The sequence below is a fragment of the Mesoplodon bidens genome, assembly GCF_964165515.1.
Source record: "Mesoplodon bidens genome assembly, chromosome: 18".
NCBI classification, from domain to species: Eukaryota; Metazoa; Chordata; class Mammalia; order Artiodactyla; family Ziphiidae; genus Mesoplodon; species Mesoplodon bidens.
Genome location: NC_138175.1, coordinates 35,478,089 through 35,491,318, shown reverse-complemented (window position 1 = coordinate 35,491,318; position 13,230 = coordinate 35,478,089).

Below are 13,230 nucleotides of genomic sequence, written 5' to 3'. Positions count from 1 at the left end.
GAGAAGGCAGAGATGTCGCCACAGTCACATGGCAGCCAGACATAGCGCATTGACCCACCTTAAACATTCCTCAGAATTTGGAGAACATCCTAGACACTTGCGCCCTCAGCGGTGGACCTGGGGGCGACAGGGAAGGGGCACTCACCTGCTGACCATTTCCCAGCGATGGCCTGGCCCCTCAGGGAAGGGCCTGGACAGATGTTGGAGGCGCCCCCTCCCAGACGTGGATAACACATGTCCCTCCTAGAAGCTGGACCTGGCTCCGTGAAGGGGACGTATCTGTTGGTTTTGTCCTCTGCGATACTAGCACCCTAGTATTGCTTTCGAGAACCATCCCTCCCCACAGGATACATTCGGAGTGCTTAGTCAAGGGTCCCACCCGGCGGAGGGGTGGTCATGTGACAGCGGCTCAGCCAATCAGATTGTCCCTATCACTCACACACAAGTCCCAGATGCACAGTCAATTTCTGGGAACCCAATCTCCCCACTTGGACTTTCACAGGCCATGTGATGTCCAGCTAGGCTGCAGCACAGGCAGGTGAGGTCTCACACCTCACACCAGTGAGGGATGATGGCACCTGCTGTGAGCCATTGCTACCCTTCCTCCTCTACCCAGCCTCACATCTCTCTCCTCACTCCAGCCTCCTAGACCTTAGTCAGCTCCGCGGGCTCCCCCAGCCCCTTCCCATCATAGGACCTCTTTCCAGGTTCACACAAGGCTCAGCTCCAGCAATGCCCTCTCAGGGAGGCCCTCCAGGACCACCTCGAGATGGAACTCTACCAAGCCACCCCCAGGCCAGCTGAAAACAGCGCAACGAGAGAGATAGCAGAGCATCCCCGCGGAAAACACTCTCGAACTTGGTCTTGAAGGAAGGGGAGGATTCAGACTTCCAGAAGTGAAATGGGAAGAAGGTAGAGAAAGCATTTATCAGCCAAGAGCGTGGCAGCGTCGGGGTCTGCAGGCAGCATGGAGGTAATGAGAGATAGAACTGGAAACATAGGCTGGAGCAGATCAGGGGCGCATGGAAGTATGAGATGAGGAAGTATGAGCTTTTCCTGTTGAGTCAGAGGGAGTCTGGGGGCCAAGATTAAAGACGTCAAAGTCACAGCTACTTGCAGTCATGTGGGGTCAGCCCGATGGGCAGGGTTAGAATCAGGAACCAGGGCACTGGGCCCAGGAGCATGACCAAGGTGCTAAAGTACAGCCCCAGGGGTAACAGCCTGGGGTACTCTAGGGAAACGCAGCTTCTGGAGCAGCCACTTACTTAGACTGCAACCTGTCTTTTAGTGCCACCCCAGCCCTACCAGCCTCAAGGCCTCATGGCTTTTGAAGTTCCCAGCCTTCTCCTAGGGGAGCTGGGGGAGGGGTAGAGCCTGGTACATTGGAGCCAAGGTCACTTTTCACCTTCATGGCCCTTCATCTCCTTGCTCTAAGGAAGTAGCCTTCTGCTTCTAATAGCGCTCGGTAATATTTTTCACATGCTTATTGTGTTAGAAATCTTTCACACAGATTAATCCTCACCACAACTCCTGGAAACAGGTATGGTTATTAATCTCAGGTTTTACAGGTAGGGAAACTGAGGCAGAGGGGTTGAAACCCATGTCCACAGTCCCACAAGCAGTAAGTGGCAGAACCATAACTGAACCATTGTGCCACACTGCCCTGAAATGGACAGCGGTGTATCATCTCTCCCTCCCCTGAGCTGGCCCAGGATTCTGCCCAGCCCCTGTGGCCAACCCCCTCCCTGCCTTCCCGACATCCCACCGGGTCTCCCGCCTCCGTGGTTCCCAAATCCTGACAGCCCACACTCCCCACCTCTCCAGCCCCACCCCATCCTTTGCAGGGATGTCCCTGTCTTCACCCTCCCCACCCAGGTTCCCTTTCACTCTTTCTCCTGGGAGCTTTAAGCAGGAGAGACACCTGGGAATCTGCTCTGCAAACTGCTTGGGACGTCTACACCGGAGCCACCCAAGCCTCCCACTGCCACCGCTGCCCCAGGGCAGACATTTGGAGCTTCAGCTGACTCCCACAGAAAAGTCACCGCATCATTGCTGGCTGCCACCATGCTGTGATTAGTTAATCACTAAGTGCATGGGGCTTTTAATTAACTGCCAGCCCTGCACGGGCAGCTGTTCCACAAACCACATCTGATCATGGCTCCCCCGTTCCGGGCTAATGGAACACTTCAATCACGCAATTGATGCTTGGATATTTTGATGCTGCAGGGATGGCAGCTGCCAGTACTGCAGCCCTGATGGAAGCAGCCAGCCACAGGAAGGAGAAGAAAAGACAGCTTTCAGTTGGGGGACAATTGGGTGCATAAGGCTGAGGGGCAAGTCTGCACAAGATCTGTGAGTGTGCAGATGTGGCTGGGATGTTTATCTATATATTAGAAGTAATTCAACTCAAACAAATGTAAGGAAGAAAGAAATCTATAGGTGCCACATAACCAGTCATACTTCAGGCATGGCTGGATCCAGGGATACAAATGAAATTACCAGAGCAGATGGGGCCTGAACCATCAGAAGAGCAGTACTTGCATCTTGGATGAGTCAGCTGAGCACAGAGAGCTCATATGAGGCATAGAAGAGATTATGATGTTGTCACTTGTCCAAATAAGGACTTCCCTGGCTTCTCTCTAATTCAGTTATTTCTTCCCATCTCTGGACCTCCAAATAACTCTGACCCAACTTCTATTATAGTCTTATCACATTTTATATTAACCATTTGGCCACATGTCTGTGTTGTCCCAGAGACCAAGATTTCTCAACTTCAGCGTTATTGGCATTTGGGGCAGAGAACTCTTTGCTGTCGGGACTGACCTGTGCATTGTAGCGTGTTTAGCAGCAGCGTTTCTGACCTCCACCCACTAGATGCCAGGAGCACCCCTTCCCCCAAGTTGTCACAACCAAAAATGTCTTCAGGCATGGCAGAACGCCTGCTGCAGGGGCAGGAGCCGCCCCCATGAGAGCCCCTGGGATAGACGTTGTGGCACAAGCGTCATCTCCCCCGGTGCAGACCCTGAGACCTCGTGGGGTGCCAGCAATGCTTTCAGAGCAGAAGCAAGTGTCCGGGGGAGGAAGGAAGTGAGAATGCAGGGAAGAGCTGACATGGGCTCCACCCTTGACGGAGGGGACTCGTGTGTCGGTGTGGGCACCACTGCCCGCAAGGGCTGAATGTCTGTGTCAGGTTGCTGAGGGACCCCGCTGGCACACCAAAACCCCAGACTCGGAACTGGAGGTGAGTGGGTGCTAAGAAAGTGTGGCAGGGGCAAGGAAACTCAGACCCAGAGAGGGAGGGGCCCAGTGTTCACCCTCTCCCCCAACACAGCCACTTACGTGCACCAAAATACCAGCAGCTGGCGCTTCTCTGTGCCAGGCAGTTGTAAGGCCTGATTCAATAATCCCTCACAGGAATCTATGAGATACATCACATAGTTTTACCTCACTTCACAGATGAGGAAAGAGAGGCACTGCAGGGTTTTGTGGTGGTGGTGGTGGCTTTTTCACTTGTCAAAGATGCCAGGCGGCAGAGCTGGAATTCAAATCCCACTGGTCTGGCCCCTGAGTCCACTCTCCTGCCTGGGATGCTCCACTGGCCCTGCCAGAGGGCAGAGCAGCCCAGGCTGTCCTCAGCCTTTGCAGGGCTGCCATGGAGGAGATGCCTCTGGGATCAAGAAATGGAGAAAGCACCTGCGGGAAGCTCATCAGAGAGGGGCCAGTGTTAGCACCCTGAGAACCTCCCCAGCCCAGCTACCTGGAAAGGGCAGTGGATTCCAAGGCTGAGGCTTGTTTAAAATCTTGTCCCTCCAGCACCCGACAGTGGGACCCTCCATTAACCTCAGGCTCTTATCATGGTCAGGCTGAAACTGCCCCCACTTGAGCAAGTTGCCCAGCGTCTGGGGTCAACCACCCCATGCCCACCTGCTGGGCCAGGCCTCCAGGCTGGCTTTCCGCAAGAGGCAGGAGAAGAGAGGAATGAGCCCTGAGCTGACCTTCTGGGCAGCAGGACAAGCCCTCCCAGAGCCCAAGCCAAACCCCCAGCTCTTCCTTGTGATTCTTGCCTCCGTGCTCCCACGGAGGAGAAAGAGGGGAAGGCCATAGCCTGGACTTGGCTGAAGTCATTTCTACACTATTCCCCCTGCATTGGGCCCCTGGACCAGCCAGGGTCATTGTTCTGTGGGAATCAGCATTCCTATTCCACTCCCATCTTTGGCCATCATAGGCCCATTTATCTGTCCATGTTGTATATTCATGGCTATCATTTACTAAGCATCTACTGTATGCCTGGCACGGTGCTAGCACTTTGTTCAGATAGTTCATTGAATGCTCACAACTGCTTGAGTAGGAACTATGATCGGCTTTATTTTACAGAAGAGAAAACTTTAGACCAGAGAGGTTAAGTGACCCGCCCAAGGACACACGCCTTTCACATGGTAGATTCCCCTCCAGAGCCTATACTCTTAATCATGATACTACAACCATGACACTATCTTCTGCCCTGAGTTTCTGCAACTTTGCAAAACCCTTGTCTCGTGAGCTCCTCCCAACATCCCCATGAGCGAAGCAAGGCTGAGGTTAGCCCCATTTTGCAGATGAGGAAACCAAGGTCTATGGAGAATCAGCCTCCCTGTGGTCATGTAATCAGGAAGCCTCAGGGAAGGGAATGGACCCAGTCAATCCCCTGACACCCAGCCTTGCACCCTGCCCACTGCCCAGCCCAGCCTCTCTGGGAATCCCTCGTCACAGGGGTCTCCTGACCCCTCCTAGTCCTCTGGGGGAACCCCAGACCAGAGTGTCAGAGAACATTCCACGTGTTGCCAGCCCCTCAGCCCTTCCCCTCTCTCCTCCCAGTGGCAGAGAGGTGGAGTGTGAGGGCCTCCAATAAGGCCTGGCAGGACCCTTAGCCTCAGTGAGCCCAGGAAGACCCTAGGGATCGACCCATTACTTAATGCAGGCCTGGAAGGAGGGTGGGCTTGGGGGTCAGACAGGTGTGAGCCCAGCTGCACCACACAGCAACTTCATGTCTTTGAATCTTGGGCTTCAAACCTATAAAATGGGTTAAGAATCCTTGCTTATCCAGATCAAGGATAGGAGGAGATAAATTTGTCTTTGTAACTTTGTAAAGTATTTAGAATTACTACCTAGTCTGGGGTCACAAACTCATGTGTCTTTAGGGGACAAGCGGGTCATGTAGGTGGATGAAGCTGGCCAGGTAGGGACTGTAGCAGCAGAAGGCGTGTGCCCCATCTCAAGGGGGAAGGTGCCAGCCCAGTCATACCAGATCACCATTTATTAAACAGATTCAGAAATCTGAATTTTTTTAATGAAATGCCCTGATTTCTAAAACACTTTGCGGGCTGAATAAGATACACCAGTGGACCAAATATCACATGCACTGATTTGCAACTCCTAATGGAGTCCTAGTTGCTAGAAAAGCAAAGAGGCCAAACAGCAAGCCCAAGGTCACACAGCAAACGACGCAGAGCCAGGCGAGTCTCGGCCGAGGCCTCTGGCTCCCTGATCAGCCCAGTCTCCCCAGCTCCATGCTGCTCGGCATGTTAAGCACCTTCAGAGGCATCCAGCCCAAGGTCTGCGCCCCTGGGAAGCAGTGGCCTCCTTGGAGCCCTGCAGAGCAAAGGAAGGACATTCCCAGGACAAAGGAGACCGCAGGGCTCTGAGTATGTAAATCACGGCACAGCCATCCTGAGGCCTAATTGAGACATTTGCTTGGAGTGTCCTCAAAAACTAGGGCAGATGTGGCACTCCGAGAGAGCCACCCGCCGCAGCTGCCCTGACAACACTGGGGACCAATGGCTGCTCTCTGGAACTTGGACCAGCCACAGGGAAGCCGGTTCTCACTAATAAGATTATATATTTTTTAATTGGCCCTTGTTTACTTCAAGGATACTGAGTAGTAAAATGCCGGAAAAGAAAACGAAGTAAAAAAGACAGCCCATCTCTACAGGAACCATGCAGAACCAGGCTGAAAACCCCCTGTGGATTTCGCCCCCAGGGATCCCCTAGCCTGAGCCCGGAAGGTTGGAGGTGTGTTCAAACCCATCGCAACACTCGAGGCCTCCTTGACTCTTGAGGGGGGGGCTGCTGCTTGAACCCTGTTTCTTAGACTCCTTTCTCTTGGAACCCCACAGTGCTCTCATGGGCTGGGGGTCAAGGGAACCAGGTTCCAGTCCTGGATGTCCTTATTCCCAGCTGAGTGGATTGAGTAAGTCACCTCCCCTTCTCTCTGTCTCAATTTCGTCCTCTGTCCTTTGCACTGACATAGCGCCCAGCTCTGGTGAGGGTCCAATGAGGCAGAGGCTACAAATGGGCAACCCCAGGCCTGAGCAAGGCCACATGGGTTTTGCCCAATCAGCATTTCTTTTTAAGTTTATTTCCAACTAATTTCACATAAACAGTTGGATTTTTGCCTTCTCTTTAAAAATCACAAGATCTGGGCTTCCCTGGTGGTGCAGTGGTTGAGAGTCCGCCTGCTGATGCAGGGGACGCAGGTTCGTGCCCCGGTCTGGGAAGATCCCACATGCTGCGGAGCGGCTGGGCCCATGAGCCATGGCCACTGAGCCTGCGCGTCCGGAACCTGTGCTCCGCAATGGGAGAGGCCACAACAGTGAGAGGCCCGCGTACCGCAAAAAAAAAAAAAAAAAAAAAAAACACACAAGATCTGACCCCACGGGCTGACATTCCCACGTGGCCACAATGGGCCATAGCTGAGGGACAGCTTGCCCGTTCCCCCCTCACCACCCACTCCCTACTGCCTATACTCAGCCAGCTTCACTCCTTTATGTTACCTACTTCACACTTGAATTTGAGACCCCTGATTTAATGCAATAGATATGAAAATTCTTTTGAGGAAGTCTACAGATTCTGGGCTTCATTATTATCAATGGAATTTCCGGGTCTCACTATTTGGCTTTGACCTTGGGCAGGTCTCTTGGGCTCTCTGGGCTCTGGGCTCCACCTCATTTGTGAAATGAGAGCAAGTTCTAGGGGGCTCCAAGAGCATTTCCAGCTCTGACCCTCGGAATGTCTCAGGGGTCCAGTCCTGCAATCTCGGCTCTTCAATTGCAGTCCAAGAGCCTCTTGATTACCTAGGTTCTGCCGTAATATCTGTTAAAGGGAGGGAGGCAGAGAGGGAGGGAGGAAGCTGGTCAAGGCTCCCTGGGTACAGGCCACTGAGTTTCCATCTCTCTTAACCCACCCCCCACCCGCTGTCCCCAAGACAGAGCCAGGCTCTAAAGCCAGGAAGAGTGAGCCTAAGGATGGGCCAGCTGGGGACAGGACTGCATGTTGGTTCTGATGAGAGAAAGCATGAAAAAACACCATCTTCCCCCAACCACACTTTCTATTTCTTCTTTCTTTTTTAACATCTTTACTGGTGTACAATTGCTTTACCATGGTGTGTTAGTTTCTGCTGTATAACAAAGTGAGTCAGCTCTACGTATATGTATATCCCCATATGCCCTCCCTCTTGCATCTCCCTCCCTCCCACCCTCCCTATTGCGCCCCTCTAGGTGGACACAAAACACGGAGCTGATCTCCCTGTGCTATGTGGCTGCTTCCCTCTAGCTATCTGTTCTACATTTGGTAGTGTATATATGTCCATGCCACTCTCTCACTTCGTCCCAGCTTACCCTTCCCCCTCCCCGTGTCCTCAACTCCATTCTCTACGTCTGCGTCTTTATTCCTGTCCTGCCCCTAGGCTCTTCAGAACCTTTTTTTTTTTTTTAGATTCCATATATGTGTGTTAGCATACGGTATTTGTTTTTCTCTTTCTGACTTACTTCATTCTGTATGACAGACTCTAGGTCCCAGAGATAAACCCACACACATATGGTCACCTTATCTTTGACAAAGGAGGCAAGAATATACAAAGACAGCCTCTTCAATAAGTGATGCTGGGAAAACTGGAGAGCTACATGTAAAAGAATGAAATTAGAACACTCCCCAACACCATACACAAAACTCAACTCAAAATGAATTAAAGGCTTTCTATTTCTTTTGCACCACTGCTCCTAATGTCTTTTTATTAAAACCTTAATGAACATCATGTCACTAAATTGCCTTGCAATTTGTTTCAATAAGTGCTATTTGGTGGGGAGGGGGGGGAGGGCATTGTTCTCCACACCACCACCAAATTCCCAAACTTCGTTTCTTTCACCCAACCCTCAACTCAATCCCAGGTCCAATCTGGACTTGGGATCCAGGCTTGCTGGCAACAGTGCTCTATTTGATGCTGTTTCTATATATGCAGGGTGTCTTCCTGACTTTCTCCAGCTCAGCCTGCCCACTCTCCTCCCCACCTGCCCGTATTTCTGTACACGTCACTTAGAGGTACCTGGCCCCTCAGAAGCATTCAAGAGATGATTGTTGAATGAATGAGCTTTCTAAAGCAACAAAACATCCCTGTACTTTCATTCCCTGGTTCCAAACTAGTCCCCCACTCCCTGTCCCCAGGTCTCCACTCTTTAGACACACAGAGTATTACCTCCCCGTACAACTCCATGCTCTGGTCGGTGCAGTTCCCTCCATCTGGAATGTAATTTTCCTATTGTCAAAATCCTCTGCAAAATCCTTTAAGACCTACCTAGCTCTAATACTTCCTGGGTGGAGTTTTCTCTCATCCCCCAAAGCAGACTTTACCATGCCCTCCCTTGTGCTCTCACACCACATTTTGTAATGTCACTACTGCACCCTCTCCCCTGTATTAGCTATTCATATCACACAAAAGATTTTGATTGCGAGTAACAGGAAACACAACTCAGGCTGAGTAACACATTAAAAGTCTGAAAAGCTCAGACACTGGTTCAATTTTTCAGTGTCTCTTGGCTCTGCCCTGCTCTTTGAATGGGGTTCATCCTCATGGTATCTTCCCTCCCTCATCAGAACAAAATGGCCACGACCATTCCAGGCTTTACATTCAAATGCCCCACCATTCACAGAGAGTCTGTTTCCTCAGATCTCTAGCAAAAGCTCCCCATTCCATGCTGATTGGGCCCCTACTGTGCCAATCATGGTAGCCTGGGGAAGGCTGCATATTGATTGGCTCAGACCAATCTGGTCCCTTCCCTCAAATTGGAGCAGTGTTTACTCACCCAAACTACAAGGGGCAGCAGTGGAGGGAGCATGGGGAGACACAACAGTGCCCACCAGCCTTTGTAAATGTCTCCCTAAGGAAACAACAAGCTCCATGAGGGCAGAGACTGACTCTAATTAATCTCTGGGTCCTCCTTCCTCAGTGCCCAGCACGGTGCTTGGCACCAGAGACACATGTGTAAACGTTCCTTGATTTGAACACCCTCCTATCCCGTGAGATGATCCTCTGGGACCTGGGTGGCCTGGCTTCTGGTCTCTCAAAATGGCAGTGGTGGCTGTCAGATGACCTAGAGCACTAATACTTATGTTCACAAGAGTAGAGTTCTGCTACCCCAGTTTCCACCTCAGAATAAGGCTTCTAGAAACATGTGACCTCTACTGAAGATTTGGGGAAGAGAAACCTAGGATGAAGAAGCCTGAGATTAGGCGCCAGGTATTGTCCATTCACTCACTTGGTCATTCACCCACCTGCTCAATGTACTGATGCCTACTTATCATTGCCTCCCCAGCCCACAGCCCCTGCTGAATGGGGACAGACCATGTGACTGTACCCTGTCTTCTTCTACCCATTCTAACCATTCTTGATTGATTACAATAGATTATTTCATTGGTTTTCAGTGGAGTTGTACCATTCCCTCAGAGGTGTTTGGAAAATTGGGGAGGCTTGTCTTCTATTTTAGTTGAGACCATGCATTAAAATATTAACATACACCCAAAGGAAGACTATATTTTTTTAATTTCTCTTTTTTGTTGTTGTTGTTTGGAGGATTATAGTAATTTTTTAAAATATGTGTATTTTATTGCAAGATAGCAAAGGGGGTCTTCCAAAATGTGTCATGTAAAGTGTGCATTGGCAGGGGACTTCTGCCTCTGGCTGAGTGAGAGTATGGTACATCCTCTCCCCAAAACGCAATTATAAAGCTGGGCAAAATTGATCAAAACAACCATGCAGCACCCTGGACATCAACCAAAGGCATACAATATTTGGAACAGCATTTGTGCTTGGAAACTGGAAATTTGGGCAATAACAGTGAGAATCTATGGCATCCTAGCCGGATGCGGCTCCCATTCCCCTCCTCGAAGTTCAGTCAGAAGGGAGGTTCCACTAAGGTGGGACAGTTTCTCTGGTTTGGTTAAAGGGCGCTCACTGGATTTGGATCAGAGAGCAGCACCCACTCTTGGCAGCCTTATTGGTTTAAGTGAAAATCTCCAAGTCAGAAAAGCAGGTAGGCCAACAACTCCACTGGACAAATGTTGTAGTTGTGTTTGGACATATATATTTCTGGCTAAAGATGCACGCATGCACCACAGAAACTAGAAAGGGCTCAATCAAGCCACAGGCTCCTGGCCAGCCCTGAGGCTGTGAATGTGTGTAAAGGAGACAAGAAAGAGCCCAGTAGAAAGTAAATGATAAGGACCGTGTGAAAATGGCCTGAATTTTGAATGTGCTCCTGGGATAGGCAGCTTCTAAAATGGTTCCCAATGATCCTCACCTCTAGGATCAGTGCCCTGTGTAATCCTTCCTTCGGGTGTTGTCTGGACATAGTGACTAGCTTCTAATAAATAGAACATGGCAGAAGTGATAGATGTCACTTCCAAGTTTAGGTTATAAAGGACTGACTTCTTTCTTGCTCTCATTCTCTCTTTAGTTCTTCTCCCTTGCTGTTCTGATGAAGCAAGCTGCCATGTTGTAAGCTTCCCTATGGAGAGGCACATGTCACAAAGAACTGAGGGTGGCCTTCTGCCAACAGCCAGCAAAGAAAGAACTCAGTTCAATGGACTGCAAGGAACCCAGTCCTGCCAACAACCAGATGAGGAGCTTTGAAGTATATCCTTTCCCATTCAAGCCTTTGGGGCAAATCAACCTGGCCAGCAGCTTGATTTTAGCTTGAGTCAGAGGACCCAGCTAAAGCACACTCAAAATCCTGACCCACAAAACCTGTGTGGTAGAAAATGCTTTTGTTTTAAGCCACTAAACTTTGGGATGATCTGTCATGTAGCAACATGATAACTGATACAGCTCCCCTACCCACACACAGACTAATCAGCAGAGGACAGATAATTGAGGTGTTTGAGCACAATCTCTGTCCAATCTGATATGCAGGTGTAGACACAGAGACGATGCTTAGGAAGCTAGACTTAAATATACAAACAAGAATATAAAAAATTTAATCAGAACTTCAGCAGCTTCATACCATAGGGAAGACAGGATTCCCAGATTCTCAGAGAGGGATTGTCTGATTCACAGAGCCTGAGGAAGTTACTTTAAAAATAAACAAATGAAAAAACAGTAACAATAAACCTTGGGGTCAGAGGGGTGAACCAGAATCCAAAGTTACTACTATACTTTTTAAATGTCCAATTGTCAACAAAAAGAAATTACAAGTTATACAAAGAAACAGGAAAGTGTGACACATACTCAGAAAACCAGCTGTCAATAGAAACTGTCTGAGTGTTCCCAGATGTTGAATTGAAAGACTTTAAATACCTATTAAAATATGGTCAAAGAACTAAAGTAAACCATGTTTTAAATTTTAAATGAAAGCATGACAACAATGAATCAACAAAGAGAGATTCTAAATAAGGAGAAAGAAATTATTTTTTAAAAGGGGATATTCTGGGCTTGAACAGTACAATTGAAATGAAAATTATACTAGAAAGTCTCAACATCAGATTATACATGGCAGAGGAAAGAAGATTGAACCTGAAGATAGACTGATAGAAATTATCCAATCTGAAGAACAGAGAAGAGAAAAATTGAAGAAAAATGAACAAAGCTTTAGAGACCAGAGGGACAACATTAAGCCTGCCAACAGATGTATAATGGGAGTCCAGAAATAGAGAAAAGGGCAGGAAAAAATAATGGGAAAAAATGGCCAACATCTTCCAGAATTTAATGTCTTTAATGTATTTAAAGACATTAAATACATATCCAAAAAATTCAACAAATCTCAAGTGGGATAAATACAAAGAGATTCACACCTAGACTCATCATAGTAGATATTTGAAAGACAAAAACAGAGAAAAATCTGCAAGAGAAAAATGACATATGTGCAGGAGAATAACAATATGATTAACAGCTGACTTCCCACATAAAACAACGAAAGGCAGAAGAGAATGAAATAACACATCAAAGTGCTGAAGAAAACGGTTAACCAAAAATTCTATTATCCAGCAAATTTTTCTTCAGAAATGAAGGCAAAAATATAAGCATTTCTACATACACAGACTAAAGAATTCATTGCTAAAATCCTGCAAATATACTGTAAAACAAGTGAAGCCAGATACAAAAGACTACGTGTATGATTCTATTTATATATAACTCCAACAGACAAAAGAAATCTATGAAATTAGAAGTCAGAGTAGTGCTTACCTTTGGAGGGCGGTAGTGACTAGCAGGGGCCATAAAGGGGAATTTCTGGAGCATTAGCTACTTGTGATTCTGGCACACTTCTGCATATAGCTTCCATCAATAAAAGTTTACCAAAACAAAAAAGGAAGCTTGATCATGTCACTCCCTCCCCTATGTTTGATTCCCTTTATTGTTTTCCCTTTGCTTCCCTTTCCTTCCCAGTCTCAGCAAACCTGTGACCTCCAAGGTGCTCTCTGGTCCGGCCTCTGCCCACCTCTCCAGCATCATTTCTCATTACCTAGTACACTAGCCACCTTGGCCTTCTGCTATTCCTCAAGTGTTCCCTGCTTCCATCCTGCCACAGGGCCTTTGCACATGCTTGTCCCCCTGGTCCAGAGCCCCATTGAGACCAGCTTACCCTTTAACTCCAGCTACTCCCCAAGTGTGATCTACTCACTACCCATCCAAGTCTAGTTCTTTTGTTTTGTTTAGTTCTTAGAATTATATTCCTTTCCTTCAGAGCACTCATCTTCATTTGTCATTATGGATTCACAGGGTAATTATTTGACTGCTGTTTTGTCTTTCTCACTAGCCCATAAGTTTTAGAAGTTCTGACTATGTTTTTATCTTGTGTTGTATCTCCAGCACCATGCCTGGCACATAGTAGGCATCTGATAACTATCTGTTCAATGACTATAAAACTAATTAAGGCTATACAAATCTTGATTCTAATTAGAGCACATTGTGGAAAGCCTACCAGACTA